A 22,840-nucleotide genomic window follows, 5' to 3' on the forward strand; every position below is an offset into this window, starting at 1 on the left:
GTTCTAGTTTTTTACCTCCCATTCCATATTTTTGGGAAGAACTTGGTTCTATTGATTCTTAAAGCTTACAGCCATCAAATTAAATATCTGGCTTACGACCCCCCATTTTCAGCTTAATCAAGCTTATTAGCTTAATGCCATATTGTTTCAACGAGTGCCAAGTTCTACCATCCGAGAGCAAACCCAAACATCCGTGTCCCGCTGTCGTCTCTCTTTCTCCACGAACGGATACCAATACACATCGACAAACAAACCATAAATAATTGACCGCTATCATCGCAAACAAATAAGCCTATAAAATCCATCTCTTGATGCCGGGCAAAACCGAAAAATAGTACCGAACCAGACAGTTGAGAACAGCAGCAGCCCACACCTTTCCGTCTACTGCTGTACATTGCATTGCTGTTCAGCTCTCTGTCTTGTTTGTCCCTTCATCAAAATCGCCCTGCGCTTGCCCTTTTTAATAGGGTGCAACATTTTGTTTGATAAATTATTTATCTTTTACTCTTTGAGTTTGTAGTGCACTGCACATACATATATTTGATCCACCAGATGTAAAAGTGTAATAATTATTTTATCTATGTTGGAGCAAAGAACACGACGATTAATTGTTGTAGTTCTTCTTCTTCTTAGTTTAACTACAGAAAAGCCCATTGAGAGCATTCGGTAATCCTTACTTTGTCCATTTCATGTCATGACCTTGAAATAGAACCCATGAGTTACTCTTTATGGAAAGGAAGTTGAGCCAATTGTGTTATCAGGAAGAATACAGAGGGCATGACATGTTTCAGGAATGCTGGACAGCATCTATGCAAATTCAGTATTCACCACAAGGTACAAGAGGTACAAGAGGGTAAGCACAGTAGCGGGCAAGATAGGTGGACTAGGTAGAACGTAACGTGATCCGGCGAGCATTGGTTTGGCTGAGGGTGGAGGACGGCAGCTGGTTTTATGGAAATAATTCATTGATTATGCGTTATCATTTATGTGATGTGGAGCAAATAAGTTATACATAATGTAAAGCATGTGGCTATGAATTACCGGCTTTTTTACGGTTAAGCAATCACACTGAAGGTTAACAACTGAAGAGCTTGGTCTACAAATCCCATAACATTTCCTATAATTGATTATAACATTCCCTAAACTTCCAAACAATACGTCGCACCCTAAAGTTTGCCAATTTGCTAGGACGACGACGGATGAACGATGCCAATCGCTAGGGCACCCGCTCTTGTTGGTGCCTCTTGGCTGGAACACCAGTATAAAACAGCAAAAAAACGCTTCAACGGTATATCCAAAATAAATGGAAATAAATGGCTTAATATTTCAACATGACCTCACTTCTCCAGGAGCATTCGCTCTCTGTATGTTTCGGACGAATAAAAAATACACGCCGAATCAGCAGCAGAAGCATTCTACGTGGACGTGGAGCAATATTTTGCTCCGCAATAGTTGGGTGGTAGTTTTCATCGCAGGGGTCGATTGGTTCTAACAGCGGAAATTTATTTATTTCCTGATTAAAGCAGCTGCCGTAGGTGTTTTTCATTTTGACTATCAGTACCACTGAATTTTTTTTATTTATATCAAATACACGAAATGTGAAGAATTGTTTCTTTTTTGACAACTATATAGATTATAGAATGAAATGGAAGGTTTGCTTACATTTTCATCAATATTTCATTGTTACGGTCAATGCTCACATAAATATTTTAATGTTTTGAAAAGCCATTAAAACTCAGCTTCCTTATAATGAATTCAGATTTGAAATCGGTTATTGTGAATACAACGAAAACCGTGATTTAATTTTTTTTTTTACTTATTCGTTTATTTGGAAGGCTCGGGCGCCACATGGGCATAACTGAGCCGAAATCTTTTGTTTTTACAATGATTTTACATTTTATAATTTATTACTGCATTAAAACTGTGTTAGTTTGGGAAGCCGAAGTACTCGCGGCTGTTTCGAGGCTAAGAATCGAAAAAAAAAGAATAAAATAAAATTGGGAAGGAGGGATTTATGGAATATTTTGTGGAAAACTTTTTCCAGTTCATATTTTTTTTTATTTTTGAGAAAATTTCCTTCATTTTCTTAAAAACCTTTGTTTCTACGATGCTTCGTTCTTGAGTTATGATTTTTCAAAGTAAGTAGTGTCAGGGGAAACAAAAATATCCACCTGAGTTTCCCAGCAAAATATGCGACACGGAATTTTTCTCAATTTTTTTATTCATTTATTCATCAGCCCTGCCTGTGGAAAAAGTTTCATAAAAATCTTGTAATTTGTAACAATTTGGCGCAATTTGTACGATAAAAAAAATCCCCAAATGCGTCATACAGACTTGGGGTATTATGGCCAGGGATGATATTGATTCTGGGCCAAATCAACTGGGAAGAAAGCCTCAATAACTAATTTTAATAACTGTGTTACAGTCGAACTATTGGGGCGATGCTTCTTGACTCGATATCGACTCATGGAGGTAATTTTTTTCTATACTGAAAAATAATTTCTGGGTTATTATGATGGTCCCCCCAAAAAGCTTCCCAAAGGATTTTTGTTCCACTTCTCGATTTTTTTCTTGAGTCGATGGTCCCTTCAATATCGACTCATGGAGGTTTTACTGTACTGTTGGTTGAAAAAAATAGCCCATTTTTGGAGAAAAAAACTCCGATAAAGATAGCGGTTTGGTCGCTAGCCAAATATGACAATGTTACTTGAAAGAACAGCCAAATATCGTAAGAAGGGCAAATCTCCTATCAAGTCAACGCTTAAATTATGGTGTAGATCCGTTGACTCGTTCTCGAGTCTATTCATGACATACAAACATCATTTCATTTTTATTTGTATAGATAGATGAAATAAAATTGAAAATAAAACTTTAAACAATACTGTACTTGAGGTCACTGGTGATTGTAAACAAGAATATGATCATGATTTTCAGTCATTCCGATTATCATCCCGGAAACCAACGAACATCAAAACTGAACTATAAAATCTTTCAACTAAATTCTGTAGAGTCAATGACAAGGCAGCAGCCTGGGAAAATGAAACAAAATGAAATTAATTCTATTATTTTTCTTATTTATTAATATTTTCTGGGGAATGGTTTTCTGGCGAATGGAACATTCTGGAAAAAAGTTTTCTGGGAAAAAGTCCATTCTGGAAAACTGATTCTGGCAAGTGGAATTTTGGCAAGTGGCTTTCTGGCAAATGACATTATCTCGAATTCAAGTATGTTTCCCTTTCGAAGCCTACACACCAAAATTTTTGAAATGCTTCCAGCACGCCAAAAATCAGCAAAAGAAATTGCTGAATTTCAGCAACATTTTTGCTGAATTTCAGCACAACTTTGCTGATCAACTGTCAAAATTGCTGGATGGTTCAGCAAGTTGAAAAATAATTGCTGATACCCAGTAATTTGTATTGCTGAATGCAATCAGCACGCCAAAATCAGCAAAGTGTGCTGATTACCAGCAAAAATGTTTTGCAGTGTAATTCACTTAGTATTCCAGAGTTCCTCCAGGACTTCCTTCTAAAATTTCTCCAGGAATACCTTCCGAAGTTTCTTCAGTGATTTCATCCCAAGTTCTCCTAAACCTTCGTTCCAATTATATCCAGAATCAACAGGTATTTTCTCCAGAATTCCTCTTGAAATACCTGCAAAATGTTCTACCGGAAAACATAGCTTCCAAAGTTTCTCCCCGATTTTTTCCGCAATTCCTCTAGGAACTCGTTCCTGAAGTTTCTGCAGTGATGTTTCACGGAGTTCCTCCCGGAATTCTCACCGCAGCCCATCCAAAACATTCTGACGGAGCTCCTCCAGGAATTCCTTCGAAAGTTCCTCTTAGAATTCCATCCAGAGTTCTACCAGGATTTTCTTCCGGAGTTCGTTTAGAAATCTTTCCGGAGTTCCTTCCGTCAGAAATTAAATCGATAGCTCTTATGGAAGTTCCTTCTGAGTTCCGCAGTACCTCCAGGATTTTTATTCCGAAATATCTTCTGAAATTTTTGTAATTTATACGTTCCTCTAAAAATTGCTTACGGAGTTCCTCTAGAAAGTCCTTGATAAGTTTTTTTTTATAAATAAATTCCGTAGCTCCTTCAGAAACTCCATCTGGAGTTGATTAGGGAATATTCAATTCAGAGTTCCTCTAGGACTTCTTTCCAAAGTTCCTGCAATAATCCCTTCCATAGCTCCACAGTTATATTTTTCTGGATTTCTTCGAGTATATCGTTCTCGAATTTTTCCAGGACTTTCTTCCAAAGTCCTTTCCTGCGGATTTACCCACGTATTTATTTTTTTTTCGGTGCTCCACCAGAAATTTTTTCGGAGTTCCACCACAGATTTCTTTAGGAGTTCTACCGGAAATTTCTTCCGAAGATACTTCAGGATTTTTTTCCGGAGTTCCTTCAGGAATCCCGTTTTAAGTTCCTCCATGAATTCCTCCTAAAGCTCCTCCAGGAACTCATTCCAACGTTTTTTTTCGGAAATTTTTCTGCAGCTCATCCAGGTTTTTGTTTCGAAAATTCCTTTCGATGTTCTTCCAGGACTTTATTCTGGAGATTTTGTGTTCCATCAGGAATTCCATCTGGAGTTCCGAAGTTCCTCCAGAAATTCCTTCCGGAGATTTTGCAGAAATTCCTTCATAAATTTCGTTTCAAGTTCCTCCAGGAATTCCTTCTGAAGCTCCTCCATAAACTAATTCCAAGGTTTTTTTCATAAATCCTTTCCTTAGCTCATCCACGTCTTTCTTTCGGAGTTCTTCCGAAATTTCCTTCTGACGTTCTTCTATGACTTTATTTTGGAGATCCTTCAGAAATTCTTATATGAGTTCCTTCAGGAATTACATCTGGAGTCCCTGGAGAAGAACCTCCATCAATTGGTTCCGTAGTTTCTCCAGAAATTCCATGCGGAGGTTTTGCAGAAATTCCTTCAGAAATTCCGATTTTAGTTCCTCCAGGAATTCCATCGGGTGTTCCTAGAGAAATGTCTTCTCAAGAGTCTGCAAATTTTATTTCCGGGTTTTCTCCAAAATTTCCTTCCGGAGGTATTGGTGAAGTTTCTTCGGGGTTTTTTTTTTCAGGACTTCCATCTGGATTTGCTCATGGACTTCATTCCAACACTTCTCTAGCAATCCCATCCGGATTTCCTTCAAAACTTCCTTCTAAAGTTTCTTTTCAGAAATCTTTCAGAAGTTCCTGAAAGAATTCCTTCTGGAGTTCCACAGCAAATTCTTTCCAGAGTTTTGGACGGAGTTCTATGTGGTTCTTTCTTTAGGAGTTTCTCCAAGACCTTTTCCAGATTATCAACTCATCCAAGAATTTCTGGTGGAGTGCTTCCAATACCTCTTTTTGGAGTTTCTCCAGGGGCTTCTTCCGCAGCTTTTCCAGGATTTTTTTTCTGTGCTTCTCCAGGACTTCTTTCCGAAAGACGTTCAGAAATTATTGTTTGAATTCCTTCAGAAATTACATCCGGAGTTTTTTACACATTCCTTCCGCAGTTCTTCCAGGTTTTTTCTGGAGTTCCTCCAGGAATTCCTTTCAGAGTTCCTCGAGGACTTCCTTCTGGATTTTCTCCAAGAATTCTTTCGATAGTTTTTCTAGCACTTCTTCCGGAGCTCTTACAAACCCTCGTAACATGGTTCTTGCAAGAATTTCGTCCGTAGATTCACAGGTAATGCTATCCGGAATACCTCGTGTAATTCCTTCCGGATTTTTTTCAGGAGTTATTCCAAAGTTTTTTCCAAGACTTCTTCCCGAAGATCTTCCTTCAGGAGTATCTCCAGCACTTTAGCTTGTGGTTATTCCAAAATATCCTTGACTTCCTCTGGCATGGAGCATCTTCGTGCCATACGATAAACAAATCCCAAATGGTCATTCGCAGAGAAACCTTTTAATTAAGTACTGTGAAAGTGCTCATAGAACACTGAGCTGACAAAAGGTTCTGTCCCAGTTGGGACGCTAAGCCAAAAAAGAAAACCTCAAAGAAACCAAAAGTATGTCTAAAAATGCTATGAAAATGGTTTCTAAAAATTTGCTTATGCTTCGATGAAGGCAATACTCAGACAACGCCCAGGGGTGACGAATATGAGAAGAATTTGAAAATGTATAGCCTTTGGTGATAAAAAAACGAAATTAGCTCAAACTTTTTTCAACAGCTTTTCAAATTAAGATTGCATTGGCAAAAAATCGCTAAGGTATGAACGCACTATGCAAATATGCTGCCCGATCTTTTAGCTTTGCTGTCCAGTTTCACCATTGTGCTCATCAATATTCCATTCAATGTAAATTTCCAATCTGGAAAAAGAATGTAATACAACTTTCTAAATTGTCCGCGCAAAAAAAAACAACTTTCCGATGTAAACGCACTTCATTTTTCAGCAGAAGATTTCTCCAAACCAACAACCGGTCCATCGCAATTGCCAAGTCGTCTCTCAATAATTCAGTTGATTTTTCAACTTACCATTCCAGTCCACCTAACAGCAGCAGCAGCAGCACTGACTGCATTTTCGACGAATGGATGCACAGCACAAACAGAGCTCCTCAGTAGAAAAAAAAAGAAAATCTCCAACTGCAACGGAACAAATGATGCTCGCTTGTTTGAACGACTTGCTCCTTGTCTTTACACAAATGGTGCATTTTTCTTCCCCGGTGTCTGAGAACATCTCGTGGAGCAGCGTGGGGGGGAGGGGTCAGCGATGAGGCGGCAGGCTGCCCAAAGATAGTGGGAAGGCATTCGACCGTTCAAGTGGAGAAATTATTATAAATTTTTATCGATGCATAATTTTTCCTGGCGTTCACCCGCGGGGATTGAGAAAGCTACTTGATGCCAAGTGGAGAACGCCAGCGCGATGGTTGGTTTGCTTGGCAGGCACTGGCGTAGCACGAGATTCCATGAGTTTCATTAGTAGTGTTTAGTTTGAGTGTAAGTAAAGTGTGGCTCGATAATCTAAAGGTCATTAGTTCAACACTGAAGTGACAAGAACTGTGTTTATTTTTATTTCGGATATTATTAAGTCGCATAAGATGCTATATTACATCGCAATAGTGCAAACCGTAAATCGCATAAGATATTGCTTCATGTCATATAGCGTTGAAAGTTGATAGAAATATACTATGTAGAAGGGAAGGGTCGGGCCAGACATTGACAGGACCTTTTGCATACGAGCCATAAGAGGTTGGAGGAGGTTAGGTTTCGTGGTTTAATAAAGAATACCCGCGCAGTTATAATTCATTTGGAAGAGCTGTACCGCGCTAAGGACACACGAAAGTTCTACGAGAAGCTGAACCGCTCGCGCAGAGGCTTTGTGCCACAAGCCGACATGTGCCGAGATAATCACGGGAATATTCTCACGAGCGAGCGTGAGGTGGTCGAGAGGTGGCGGCAGCATTACGATGAGCACCTCAATGGCGACATTGCAAGTACCGGAGGTGGCGTGGTAACAGATCTAGGAGTATGTGCACAGGACGAAAGACTTCCGGCCCCTGACCTTCAAGAGATTGAGGAGGAGGTTGGCCGGTTGAAAAACAACAAAGCCGCTGGAGCAGATCAACTACCAAGCGAGCTTCTAAAATACGGTGGAGAAGCACTGGTGAGAGCACTACACTGGGTCATTACCAAGATTTGGGAGGAGGAAGTATTACCGGAGGAATGGATGGAAGGTATCGTGTGTCCCATCTACAAAAAGGGCGACAAGTTGGATTGCGGAAACTACCGCGCGATCACACTACTGAGCGCTGCCTACAAGATACTCTCTCAAATTTTATGCCGCCGTCTATCACCGATTGCAAGAGAGTTCGTGGGGCAATATCAGGCTGGATTTATGGGTGAACGCGCTACAACGGACCAGATGTTCGCCATCCGCCAGGTGTTGCAGAAATGCCGCGAATACAACGTGCCCACACATCACTTGTTCATCGATTTCAAATCGGCGTATGATACAATCGATCGAGAACAGCTATGGCAGATTATGCACGAATACGGATTCCCGGATAAACTGATACGGTTGATCAAGGCGACGATGGATCGAGTGATGTGCGTAGTTCGAGTATCAGGGACACTCTCGAGTCCCTTCGAATCTCGCAGAGGGTTACGGCAAGGTGATGGTCTTTCGTGCTTGCTGTTCAACATTGCTTTGGAGGGTGTAATAAGAAGAGCGGGGATAAACACGAGTGGGACGATTTTCACGAAGTCCGTTCAGCTGCTTGGTTTCGCCGATGATATTGATATTATTGCTCGTAAATTTGAGACGATGGCGGAAACGTACATCCGACTAAAGAGTGAAGCCAGGCGAATCGGATTAGTCATTAATGTGTCGAAGACAAAGTACATGATGGCAAAGGGCTCCAGGGAGGAATCACCGCGCCCGCCACCCCGAATTCATATCGACGGTGATGAAATCGAGGCGGTTGAAGAATTCGTGTACTTGGGCTCACTGGTGACCGACGACAACGACACCAGCAGAGAAATTCAGAGGCGCATTGTGGCAGGAAATCGTGCCTACTTTGGACTCCGCAGAACTCTACGATCGAATAAAGTTCGCCGTAACACGAAGTTAACCATCTACAAAACGTTGATTAGACCGGTCGTCCTCTATGGGCACGAAACATGGACCCTACGTGCAGAGGACCAACGCGCCCTTGGAGTTTTCGAACGGAAGGTGTTGCGTACCATCTACGGCGGAGTGCAGATGGAAGACGGGACTTGGAGAAGGCGAATGAACCACGAGCTGCATCAGCTGCTGAGAGAACCAACCATCGTCCATACCGCGAAAATCGGGAGGCTACGGTGGGCGGGTCACGTCATCAGGATGTCGGATAGCAACCCGACTAAAATGGTTCTCGAGAGTCATCCGACCGGTACAAGAAGACGTGGAGCGCAGCGAGCTAGGTGGGTCGACCAAGTGGAGGACGATCTGCGGACCCTACGCAGAGTGCGGAACTGGAGACAAACAGCCATGGACCGAGTGGAATGGAGGCGGCTACTATGTACAGCAGAGGCCACCCCGGCCTTAGCCTGACCGGTAAGGTAAGTATAATTCATTTCTTTTTGAGAACACTTTACCTTTAGAATGGCGTGCTATTAAGGTTATAAGTATAGTTAAACCGGGTAAGGATCCTTCGTTTGTAGATAGTCGTAGACCAATTAGTTTACTATCATGCCTACGGAAACTAATGGAAAGAATGATATTAAATCGTCTAAAATTATGGGCCGAGAACAACAACATTTTATCCTCATCGCAGTTTGGATTTAGGAAAGGATCTAGCACTCGTGATTGCATTGCTTTTTTGGCTGCCCAAGTCAATCTTTCATTTAATATGAAGCAGGATGTAGTTTCTACTTTCCTGGATGTTTCCGGGGCTTACGATTCTGTTCTCATTGATTTACTTTTTCAGAAACTAAATAATTTCAAAATTCCTTGTGTTATGAGTAATTTTATATATAATTTATTTTCTTTTAAAATTATGCATTTTTATCACAATGGTTCTTCTAAACTGATTAGGTATAGTTACTTTGGACTTCCTCAGGGCTCTTGTTTGAGTCCTTTTTTATATAATTTATTCACAAGTGATTTGGCGTTAGTTATACCAAATGGATGTTATTTTTATCAATTTGCTGATGATAAAGTTTTATCTATCAATGGTAAAAACAGAGAAATTATTCGTCATTTTATGCAATGTACGTTAGATAATATTGATGTTTGGGCTCATAACAATGGATTTACATTTTCAGTTTCGAAAACCAAATTTATTATATTTTCACGTAAACATTCTACAGTCAGCTTTAATTTGTATCGTAATGGTCATGAAATCGAGCAAGTTGATGATTATAAATATTTGGGAATATGGTTTGTTTCAAAATTATTGTGGAATAAACATATTCAATATGTACAAATAATGTGTGCAAAAAGAATCAATTTTCTTAGATCTATATCAGGTACTTGGTGGGGAGCTCACCCTTCAGATTTAATTGCACTTTATAAAACAACCATTTGTTCTGTTATGGAATATGGATGTTTTGCTTTTGCAAGTGCTGCCAAAACTCATTTTTCCAAACTTGAAAAAAATTCAATTTCGTTGTCTAAGAATTTGTTTAAAACTAATGAATTCTACTCATACTCAATCAGTAGAAGTTTTATCTGGAATTATTCCTCTTAAAATTCGTTTCATTGAATTAAATAGCAAATTGTTACAATGCTTCAATATTAGTCATCCAGTAGTTAACATTTTAAAATATACGAGTGTAGAATTAGCATAAGTTAAAATACACAAAAATAAAAACAAAAAAAAATAAAATAATTATTTGAAATAAATCCTACTTGTAGAATTTTAGATTCCTTTAATTATTGTTCTTCAGTAAATTTAATACCGAGTTCAATTCCATCACGTCATTTCCATCATTATGGTATTGATATTCATTCATTTCATCCTACAGGTAGTGGATTTGTCTTTTTATCACGAATTGAAACAAATTCCAAATTATGAATATCCTCGTTTTGCAACTATTTTATTTCAACGTAAATTTGTTGGCCTTGAGCCTATTCAGTTTTACTTTACTGATGGATCATAAATCCAAAATGTAGCTGGATTTGGTATTTACAATTATTCTTCAGCATATTTTTTCAAACTACAATCTCCTTGCTCGATTTTTATTGCTGAATTAATTGCATTATATTATACATGTACTTTAATCAGAAATTTGTCGCCAAATATTTTTATTATATGTTCAGATAGTTTAGGCTGTTTGAATGCTATCAAGTCGATTAATTTTAATTTTAAAACGCATCATATCATTTTGAAGTTGAAAGAAGAACTATATAATTTACATCTTCAGGGTTTTGTTATCAAGTTCGTGTGAGTTCCTGCTCATTCAAATATTTATGGTAATGAGCAAGCTGATGCTTTAGCCAAACTAGGTGTTCGTAATGGTGTTGAATATTGTCGACAAATTGCATCATCTGAATATTTTACAGAGTTGAGAAATCATTCGTTAGTTAAATGGCAAAATTCATGGGATTCTAGTGATAAGGGGCGTTGGTGTCATTCCATTTGGCCTATAGTCAACCAAAATTTATGGTTTAAAAATATGTTTGTTGGACGAAACTTCATTTGTACATTATCAAGACTTATGTCTAATCATTATATATGTAACAGTCATTTATATCGTATTGATAACAAAGATTCTAATTTGTGTGATTTTTGCTCAGCCTATGAGGACATTAATCATATAGTTTTCCACTGTAGTAGATAATCTGTACCTAGAATTAACTTTATTAGTAATATTAGGATAGATAATCATAGGGTTCCAGAATCTGTTCGTGATATTTTAGGTAGTAAAAATCTTCGCTTGATGAAAATACTTTATAGTTTTTTAAATGAAATTTCGTATATAGTATGATACTCTTTTTTTTAATTTCTCGTTTCAGAAATATCTCAGTGGTAGATGAAAATTGTGGTTCATTCAAGACTTTGGAGAATTTTCGGCCCATTTTCAAGATTTGGCTCTGCTATGGACGAATGCCGTTTGAGCCTTTATTTTAAGTTATAATACCTTTGTAAATATTTTTGAAAAGAAAAAGAGGTTTTGTGCCTTTATGAGAACGATTTCATTGAAAGTAAAAGAAATCACGCAAAGGGGCTTTTCCCTCTTTCTAAATTTGGTTAAAAATAAAAACTAACTAACTAACTAACTAACTAACACGTTGATTATATGCGTTTGTTTAATTTGAACGGAGGAAATGTTCATCAAAATGCGAAATGCATTTTAAGGGACTACCTATCACCACCCAGCTACGCCTGTGGTCACTAGTTGGCTGGCCTGGCAGCTGTAATCGATACGCTATTTTCGACTATTATTTGAACATTTTACGAGCCTGGCCTGTTGCTGATGAGACTGTCCCCCTGAGAGGCGACCCCGAACCGGACCGTGTTCCGTTCGACCGTTTCCAACGGAATGGTTATGCGAAGAATGAAACATTCAACTCGGTCTGGAAAATTCGACATCAAGCCCCGCCATTGCATTGGTCTCCGAATCGGGGACGCGGCAGGACGGAGATTGTAGAAGGCTCCGCCATCTAGGCTCTGCGCAAGGGTACTACTCCACAGAAATATTGGGGTAATTGTTTAACGAAAATAAAAATTGATCCCAACAGCGCCGTAAAGCGGAGTTTTATTCTCGGTACTTTTCAACGTTTGTTGAATAAAAAAGTTTTTTATGGACCGGATGGTTTTATCTGTTTTTCGGCCCCCGCGTCGGTCTTGGCCGTGGCTGCTGGCGACCGCCGAATCGTGGTTTTATACATTTGGATCGGACGGAAGTTCGTCGGTGGTGAAGCGATTACAAAGTCTACGACACCCCGTCCCTGGTTTGGTGCGATTTTCTGGGGGTGAAATTTCCGTTGTTGTGGTCGGATCGGTGTCGGTGCGGTTGCAGAAAGTCCTAACTTATAAAAGACAAAGGCTCATTGTCGCAGTGATTGGTCGGGCTTCTAAAGGAAAGAGTCGTAAAAAGTTTCTACTGTCGATATTTCTGCTATGTAACTTCCATATCGTAAGTCCTTTGCATTGGACTGAAAATCGTAATTTAGTTTGAAAAGTGCACTAAGCAGGAATCTTAATTCTGTTTTTTTATGCGCAACGATTTGCTTTTCTGCTTGTATATGGTAGATAAACTTCTTCTCAAACTCACACCCATCTCGGTCATATTATGAATTTTTTTCCAAATATTGTCTTTTAGATTGGAATTCGAACATCATCATTTAGATAATTATGTTAGATGTTGAAATCAACAACGAATTATGTTAAAGTCTACTGATTAAGAATCAGGTACCGAGGTACATGAGAAGTCATCACACATTACTAGACTCGTACACCCCTTAGGATACCGTTTTTTAAAACGAAATGATTTAGAGTTTTTATGATTATTGTTTATCTTTTTTATTTCACGAAAATTTTTATTTTTTGTGTAATTTTACGCAAAATAATTTAAGAGTGTATTTAACTCCCCTAAGGGCTGCAAAACGGTGAGTCGAAAAGGAGAGCGTCCAGCATAGCTCTGGTCCTCACAAGTTCCTACCTCATGCTTCCACGGGTCAAACGATGACAAAGACCGCCAGCTAAAAGTTGTGTGCTTAGCTGGTAGTGCAGCCTGGTCACTGGTGTCCTTCTGACTTCAGCTAGATTGAGGATGTACGTCTCGAGCGTCTGTTCACCAAGGAGGTGCGGCTCAAACAGCGTCTGTTATGGCATCCAGCGGCTGAGTATGAAATGTTCCTCCACCGGAAGCTATACCTAAGGTGGCAGCCCCACCACGTTGGATAGGGGATATTACTGAAACCGAAAATTAAAGATTACGAACTGATTCAGAGACTTTTAGCGTGAAACGACGGACAAGAATTGCAACATTCCAATATTAACCCTAGCCCAGCAGCCCAGCAGGGTAAACTGGCACAACTAGCCAAAGAGGCATGCCGTATGAAGCTTGAGATCCTAGGACTGAGCGAAGTCCGTTGGCCGAACTTTGGAGAACACAGATGGCGTCGGGTCAAATTCTGCTATACTCTGGCCTACGAGGTGAACACGCTCCTCCCCACCGTGGAGTTGGTTTCCTGCTTCCATGATCCAATGTTACGCACCAACCGATGCTGCCGAACACATCGGCAAGTGAAACTTTTACAGTCAACTGAATGCTGTCGTTGAAAAGATTCCGAAAGGTCGACTTCAACGAGAAGGTTGGTTTCGACAACTCGGACTATGAGCACGTCATGGGACGCCATGGTCTCGAAGAACTGAACGAAACGGAGAGCTGTTTGCAGAGTTTTGTGGCAACAATGACATGGTGATTGGGGAATCGCTCTTTCCTCATCGACCAGTGCACAAAGTGACATGTATTTCCGGTGACGGCGTCACGTAAAATCAAATCGACCACATCTGCATCAGCCGAAAATGTAGACGGAGCCTTCTTGATGTGCGGAACAAACGTAGTGCCGACATTGCGTCCGACCATCATCTTCTAATCGGCAAGATCCGACTGCGCATTGCTAGGATCCAGCGACAGGAGGAGAAAATCGGGCGCCGGTCCAACACACGCCGACTGGAAGACGCTGCGGTGAAAAGGTCCTTCGTCGAGAAGCTAGAGAACCGTGCTACGGATATTCCATCAGGTGGAAGCGTAGAAGATCAATGCAGCGCCATTAAGAACGCCTTCATCGCCACCGGCGAGAATAATTTGGTGAGTTGCGCATTTGAATAAAGCAGTGGACCACAGATGATACCTGGAGAAAGATAGAGGAGCGAAGGAACGCCAAAGTTGCGATAGAGTGAGCGAAAACACGAGGGGCCAAAGCTGTAGCCCGTGAGGCTCTCGAGAAAGAAGTGAAACGCTCATGTAGACGGGACAAAAGAGCGTGGGCGGACTCCCTAGCCGACGAAGGCGAAAAAGCCTAAAACACCGGCGACATCCGTCTCCTCTTCGATGTTTCACATCACCTTAGGCTCAGTGGGACTAAGATGAATGCTACGATGCCCGTGAAAGACACGTCTGGACAGGTACTGACCGATCCGGCTGACCAGTTGAAACGCTGGTTCGAGCACTTTGGAAACCTTTTTCGAGTGTTGGTCACGCCATCAACACCTCAGCATGATCCGCCAAGGGTTCGACGCATTACCCGTGTCAACACCGAAGCTCCATCAGTGCAGGAGATAGAAACAGCCATCCGTAGCATGAAATCGAACAGAGCCCCAGGGGTCGATCGCATATCAGCTGTGATGCTCAAAGCTGACCTCGTAGTATCCGCACAACTACTACATCAGTTATTCAGCAACATATGGTGTTGAGTCCGCAAGGCGAACTGAAAGAAGAAATTGTATCGCCACTTCCCCATCTTATGTCCGCTGTGCCCTACTTTCCCCCGAAAGACTGTGAGTGCACGCATTTGGAACGTTCGAGATGGCTACCTCCAACCCGGATGGCAAGCGAGCGAGAGCGTAGGGTCAAGTGGGGTAAAATGCCATTTTTCAAACTTTCATCGTTTTCAATGATAATTAGTCTCATTTGTTAGGCTTTCAAAGTGGTAACAGCAACTAGACAATATATGCTCGATACTTCAGCAAAAATATTCACTAAATTATTGTATTTTCATCGATTTTTAGCGACTTTAAAAACTGATTCGTAAAACGGAAGTGGTGCAAAACGACCATCTGCCGTGGGGTAAGATGCCACTTCATGAAAACATTCAAAAATTACGTCCATCAGTTTTCGGGCATTTCCAATTCCTTTTCTCCCCTCTGTCCCACTTTTTCGTATACTCAATAAATGGAGTGTTACCCCCTTCCCCGCAAAACGATGGTCGTAATATTTGAATAACCCCTAACATGAAAAGCGTAGACATCAACAACCATGCGTCTCCATGCGTGCCTCAATCTCGTTGGAAACACTTGGCTGGTAATAAAATCACCAGAAAACCATAATTGCAAGCACGAAAAACCGGAAGTTGCCAGTTTTCATTGGGAAATCAAAAGATTTTTCGTGGGTTTCGTGGCCTAGCTTCTAGAAGAATGTTCGATGCAAACGTATCTTGACACCATTCACCAATACTAATGATCAAGTCCCATTCAGGAATGATTTTATGAGTTGGGCCATTTTACCCCATCTTGGCATTTTGGGCTCTGTTCCCCTACGACGATAACAACGACCGCGATGACGACGGAGCACATGCGACGAGCGAGTGAGAACCCACGAAGAGTGTGAGTGACCGACACAGCGAGGCAACGCCCCCGAGAGAGAGAGAGAGAGAGAGAGAGTTACCATCCGCGCCGTGTGCAGCCCACGCTGTCATCATCATTCATCATCGTCATCAATAGTCGGTGCGCCTAGAAGGTTCTACCGTTTTCTAGAGCGCATTGGGGTGAACTATAAACATGCGCGCGTGGCGCAGTGCGATGAACAGTTTCTATCGAACCGGCTAACGTTCGCTATCCTTAGTAGAATTAAGTGAAGAGTAATAAACATAGTTATTCAGAAATTACTTTCCTGGTTTTACTATCACCCTTTCTCATCCGCCTGAGTTTGGGTGTTGGAACTTCAGCCGGAGTTTCATCCAATTAGAGTTGAGGTGCTGGCAGCCGACCGAGGCTGCTCCAGTCCACCAGTTCCACCGAGGTGAAGTCACAGGGACTTCACAGCCTGCGGGCATCTCTGGGAAGGAGCCCCCTACCGCTCCTGCTCCCAACTGGCTCCGTCTCTGCGGGGACGTGAGCACATCCACTTGAGAGGTGAAGTCACAGGGACTTCATAGCCTGAGGGCATCCCGGGAAGGAGTTCCCAATACTCCTGCTCCCACCTGGCTCCGTCTCTGCGGGTACGTGAGCAAACCCGGTGAGGCCAAACCGGCCAATAGCCAGCCACATCCATCCACCCTATACAGTCCACTGCGCGTGTGTTCACGCAACATATGGGAAACCGCGACATTTCCGGCCGACTGGATGCAAGGTGTCTTAGTAAAGGTACCCAAAAAGGGTGACCTGACTGTATGCGATAATTGGCGGGGCATCATGTTACTGTGTATCGTTCTCAAAGTCCTTTGCAAAGTGATCTTTAACCGGATACAGGAGAAGATTGACGCAACTCTCCGACAGCAGCAAGCAGGATTCCGTGGCGGACGATCCTGTGTGGACCATAATGTCACGCCCCGTCATTCTGGAGCAAATCAATGAATTCCAGGAGTCTCTCTACCTGATGTTCATTGATTACGAAAAAGCTTTCGACCGTCTCAATCACGGAAGCATGTGGGAAGCCCTCAGGCGCAAGGGTGTCCCTGAGAAAATCATCGACCTCATTGAAGCACAGTACAGAGAATTTTCGTGCAGAGTACTGCACAATGGTGTTTTGTCCGATCCGGTGACAATTTTTTTTCTCCCACAAAAAAATTCAACATGCTGTAACTTTTCATAGAGTGCATAAAAAAATCTCAAATTTTGACTGTTTTTTAACCTTTTATATGTGCATCATTGGTACAAATTTGGGCTCGATTGATTGATTTTTCGCGAAGTTGGAATCATTTGGGTAAAACACAATTATTTAGACAACTATTTTTTTATCTGTCATATCTCGGAAACCAGAGAACCGAATTGAATGAATTTAATAACGTTTATCAACAATATATTGATACTTAATACGACGTTATAAAATGTAATATTTTCTCACGGCGAATTAAGTTATACCGGATTGAAATTTTTACCCATATAGAGGAAAATAAGTCAAATTTACAATACCACACAAAAATTACTAAATGTGCTCTTCCTTCAATCTAAATAGACTCTAATACACCTATGATAACTTTTTTCAACGTTTTAAAAGTACCTATGTTTTAATAGTTTGTGAAACATTTACATATTGTAAGTGAACGTTCAAAATTTCATTCAATTCGGTTCACTGGTTTCCGAGATATGACACCTAAAAAATGAGTTGTTTGAAAAATAGTGTTTTACCCAAACGGTTCTAACTTTACGAAATATTAATCAATCGAGCCCAAATTTGTACCAATGATGCACACATAATAGGTTAACAAACAGTCAAAATTTGAGATTTTTTTATGCGCTCTATGAAAAGTTATAGCTTGTTGAACTTTTTTGTGAGAGAAAAAAAAGTTGCCTATCCCAAACATTTTGGCCATCCCCTGTATACTACCACCGCCAGGCCCGTGCAGAGAAGTGGCGCCAAGGGAGGGGTTTTCCCAATTTCGGCAAAAGGCGGAGGGGCACCTAATGTATGAAGCGCCAGTAATGGGGAGGGTTTACCACCCAAAACCCACCCTTTGTGCACGGGCTTGAGATCCTGGTTGGTGCGATAGACCGTGAGCCAAATCGTGGATTGCTGTGGCAACCCATTGCCATGGAGCACCTATATGACTTCGAACTGGCTGATGACGTTGCTCTCCTAGCTCAACGGCGCTCTGATATGCAGAGCAAGCTCGATGATCTTGCCAATCGCTCCTCAGCGGCAGGTTTTACCATCAACGTCAGCAAGACCAAATCGTTGGATGTGAACACGGTCAACCCTTCCAGCTTTACGATAGCTGGGCAAGCAGTGGAGAATGTTGAAAGCTTCCAATATCTTGGTAGCCAAATGGTGGCCGATGACGACACCAAGATCGACATAGGTGCACGGATCAAAAATGCGAGGGCTGCTTTTGCGAGTTTAAGAAATGTATGGAAAAAACAACCAGATCAGTCAACGCACCGAAATCTGAATTTTTAACTTGAACGTGAAATCTGTGCTGCTATACGCCAGTGAAACCTGGTGTGTATCAACGGAGAACACGCAACGGCTGCAGGTCTTTATCAATAGATGCCTGCGGTACATAATTACCAAAAGCTGCGTAAATAGGTATTACACCAATCAAAATAAAATCTACTTTGGGGTTTTCTACTCAATTTCAAAGATACGAATACTATTCTCATTCCATTTATTTTTTCAAATATCCTGAAATATCTTCAAAGACAAAATTTTATTCCAGAACCGCTGCCTGCCCATGTTCGCATAGTCGATGTAACCACCATTGCAGTGAAGAGAATTGTCAGACAAAAGAGACACAAAACAAGCAACAAAGAAGGCGCGACGATTACTCTTTATCCTTACTGGTAACAGATAATGACATAATCTCGAAAATTTATGTTGCAGACAAAACGGAAGTTGAATTTGTTGCGTACTTTCCAACTCGTGAATAATCAATATTTACTAACCCAAAGTCGAAGCTGTTTGATGATCGATCTTCAGCAGAGTTGCAGTGTTTACTGACTCGAAGTTACCGTTCGAAAATCGCAATGTTTATCCTATTATTTTCAAGTTGGGACAAACTTATGTCGCATTGGGTGGATTGTCGCAACAAATACAGGTTGCGACATTGTCATTATTGTTGCGCGATGGTTGAATTTTGATTCACTGCACCATTGGCAAAGTCAGCATACACAAGCTTTTAACGAACACATGTACATATTTGTGACTAATATTATTCAATATAGTACAAGATTCTACCCTTAGTTAGTTATCAACGTGGAAAAAATCTTTAATTTCGTATAGTTTATTGTTATAATTTAAAAAGTTTGTTGAGAACTACAGTGGCGTTTACGTCAACTATGCGATTGTGCGACACTTTCGAGTCACATTTTTTTTAAAAAGCTATTTTTTTTTTCATTCGACTTTTTCAAAAGTTTGGTGAAAATATTGCTGAATTGAAATAAGTTATTGTAAAACATGTAACGTTTTCTCCCGGTGTGCCAATAAAAAAAAATCACAAAAATATTTCCAACAATTCTTCGTTCTAATACTCTCAGCTTATGCGCCATTCCCAAAGTAGGAATGCCAAGATTCCAATTTGAGTTGCCCAGCTTGCTGTCGGTCAGTCGTCAGTCGATCCCAACACTTTTCAAAAGAAGATATTGTTGGAAGCACTATGTTAAAAAAAAATAAAAAAGGTAAAAAAATAAAAGAAAAATAAACAAATGATAAGTTACAAAATAGACACACAAACATAAAACTTTAATCTTTGCAAAGTGTTCACACCATCACATGCTTTTGCTGTATTAACACATAATGCATTTTGGTCATTTCAGCAGATTACTTGATTTCTTAAGGCTATTGTTCAATTTGATAACCTACTGACGCGCAAACAGTTTTAATTTAAAAGCATTCTAATCTTCGTGCAAACACTAGTTGTTTCACCAATTTTCATGCATGCGTCAGGAACTACGGTGTCCAGGACCACCAGATAAAGAGATCTTCACAGACTTGGCAGTAAAACCAACTGCTGTTGATCACTGTTTAAAAAGGTCACAGATTACAACCCTGTCCGTTTCTCCATACCAGAAATGACTTACGTCGGTTCGATCCATATACATCTTACTGAGCCGGCAGAAAACAATAATTGCTCGACGGGCAGCAGCTCGATATAAGAAAATATAAAATAACTCTTGTTGCTAGGTGCCGCCGGTTTCGAAAAGATGTGGCTCTCGGGTTAGGCTGTGCGCAACATCCGTCGAATAGTATTATGCGTTGCGCGAAAATTTGTACGCGCAAGCGCCCATACATCTCCGCCTGTAAGAAAAATCATTTCGGTGTATTCGGCGCAGTATTCCTTGGCCAATTCGCGCACTTATTGTAGAAGACACCATAACGATTAAACATACCAGCGGAGGTTATTATTATTAGCTTTATTAGGGAGATTTTCAACCCGAGGCTGGTTCATCTCCACCAGCGGAGGTCTATTATTTAGCGATTTTTCACCTCTTTCGCTCTCTATTTTCTTGCAACGGGTAATACTGTTTTGCTGGACACACAGGCTCAGTAGGGTTCACCTCGAAGGTAGAGGGGCTGCTATCCACTGTGGAGACTGCTTGTTGGGTAGTTGTCGTCAGGTCCAAAGGTTTGCACAGAAACTGATCTCGTTTGCGCGTCTAATGCCCCTATTTATATTACTTGCGCGGAGGCTTCCCTACTAATCCACTACGCAATAGATTGTGAATGGCTAGAAAACTTTAACATATGACATCATTTTCAGCCAATCTGATGCCGGTTAATTAAAACTGCAGCCAATCAGATGACAAATGATTACATTGGTTGAATTCAAGTACAAAATCGTTACAAGCATAAAGATAGCTTAAACCCATATCCAGATATAAATTGTTTAAAAATCTATGCGTAGTAATGGATAGTTCCTACAGCTGCGTCAAAAGGATACCTTTTCCACAAGGATGCAGAGCGTTCATATCTGAAAAAAAAAGAAAACAAGAAAATTATTAATACAAACATCGACTATTTGTTTAGAGTTCTTCATATGGATTGATGACCATCTTTGTCAATTTAGCGTTCAAGGTGCACAGCAGTGCAAAACTGATCGGGCAAACGCCGATTTCAATAAAAATTTCTTTCTGGAGCTACCACTCAAAACAACCATGGAAATTTCTGAATTGATTTCTTAAAAAAAAATACGAAGAATTTCCGAATAATTCCAGGAAAAAAATGAAAAAGAAAGCCATTCACGAACAAAAAATCTTTAAGGCACTGGCAAAAATAGGATGAAAGAAATAATAGAAAAATATGGTTTTGAACAAAGAGCGTATTCTGTTTTATGGTTAAGGACATACTTGTTAGAATCCCAAAATGGCCGCCACAGTGGCCGACTTTGATACCTACTCACGATTTCGAGGGCACAAATCTCTTTGTAAACAAATATGTTGAGTGAAGCTTGCTTTTTGAGATTTGTGCGTTTGAAGTTTTGATGCACTGTTGAAGCTAAATGTCAAGACGTTTGTCCTTAAGCTCTGTTACATCCTCTCTGCGCTTCTTGACATAACGTCCCAACAAGCTAAGGTTGTGACTCAACGTATTTTATGAGCACTTGCACAGTTGTTATTTGAGAATTTCCGCTGTCAATGACCATTTAGCATGTGTATATCTATGTCAACCCTTAGCATAGAGTTGCTAAATACCCGCAACTTACTGCTACGACTATACATATAAGCCATTTTACATCTCATAAATGAATTATTCTAGAAAGCATTCCTCTTTTTAATACCGTTACATTCTGAAAGCTTTCACAATTTTACGCCTGTTTTATTTGATTTGTCGTCTTCTATACAGCGACATTCATCCGCATATAAATAATAATGTGAAATTCATCGCACCGGAATGCACAATGCAACGACCTCCTCCATAATGATATTTATGAAGTTCCAGCGTCCCACTAAACCAACCGACCGCGGCCGTCCCGTCCAACGACGACGACGCGACGAAAACCCACAGCGACATTTTTCCTTTGCATTTTTCCCGAGAACCAAGACTGCTCAAATGTCATATTTAATATCGTCGCGCTTTGGTTCTCACCGCCCACGATACGACCAACCGACCGACACAGCACGCCACCAGTCAGTGTCCGCCAGCCAGTCAGCGAGCCAGCCACATTCTCAGAGGTACGTTGAACCAAGTGAACAACGTTAACCCGATTATTCTTCATCCGAGTTGTGCGACGCCGTCGACACCGACGACTACGTCAGCTTCATGTCATACGGAAGTGCTTTCTGCACTAGCCGGAAAGGTTTTCACCTTTTTCCCAGTCCCCCACTTAACATCGCCCTCGCTCTTAATTTTTCCACGGGAGGCAGTGATTCTCGGAAAAGACGGCCGCAGTCAAACGACCAGCCAGCCAGCCAGCCAGCCGGGAGAGACAACGACCTACACCCGGGACAGAGAGATGGGAGGGGGGTTGGACCTACCCCCACCGAAAAGAAAGTAATGAGTACCGCAATTCATATATGCACGCCGGCTGACAGAAAAGGGTTGTGTCTAACAACTCATACACGGTCGGATCCTGCTCCCAACCGCCCGGTGACCTGCCCCAACCAACCAATCCACAATATACCCGTGGGACGCAAACCCGATCCGAACAGCAAGCGTGGCAGACGGTCCTCAGACCGTGTTTCATAGAACTCTAAAAATATATGTATATTTATATTATGACACGTATTTTCGTTGATAATTATGTGCATAAATTTATTACAATGCCGCTCGGTGTTTCGAAGCGTTATGCAAATGGGCTAGGCATCGGTGTTGCGCACCCAACAAGGGCCAGATTAAGGCTTCGGGGATCAAGTATCGGACGGCCTAATTCTTGTTCACGTAATATTTATTTTTTTTTCTTTCTGCCCTAACCACAGGGCAATCCTACAATCCTTAAATAAAAATTCACAATATTTATAAATAAATAAATTTCTTCGAAATATATAGGGGATGGCCAAAATGTTTGGGATAAGCCACTTTTTTTCTCTCACAAAAAGTTCAACCTGTAACTATT

The 22,840-nt window shown here is 41.0% G+C and overlaps 1 protein-coding gene across 2 annotated transcripts in view; it reads right to left on the reverse strand.

Moving 5' to 3' along the window:
- LOC109420550 (chaoptin) overlaps positions 1–22,840 on the reverse strand; it is a 611,746-nt gene that overhangs the window by 444,596 nt on the left and 144,310 nt on the right. Inside the window, exon 2 of one of the 2 annotated variants that reach the window (XM_062850197.1) lies at positions 20,729–20,758. The exons of the other annotated variant lie outside the window; for it this stretch is intronic. The gene's annotated coding sequence lies outside the window, so the exon portion shown is untranslated. The remainder of the gene's footprint in view (positions 1–20,728; positions 20,759–22,840) is intronic. 2 annotated transcript variants of the gene reach the window in all.

This window comes from Aedes albopictus, chromosome 2, assembly GCF_035046485.1.
Source record: "Aedes albopictus strain Foshan chromosome 2, AalbF5, whole genome shotgun sequence".
NCBI lineage: Eukaryota > Metazoa > Arthropoda > Insecta > Diptera > Culicidae > Aedes > Aedes albopictus.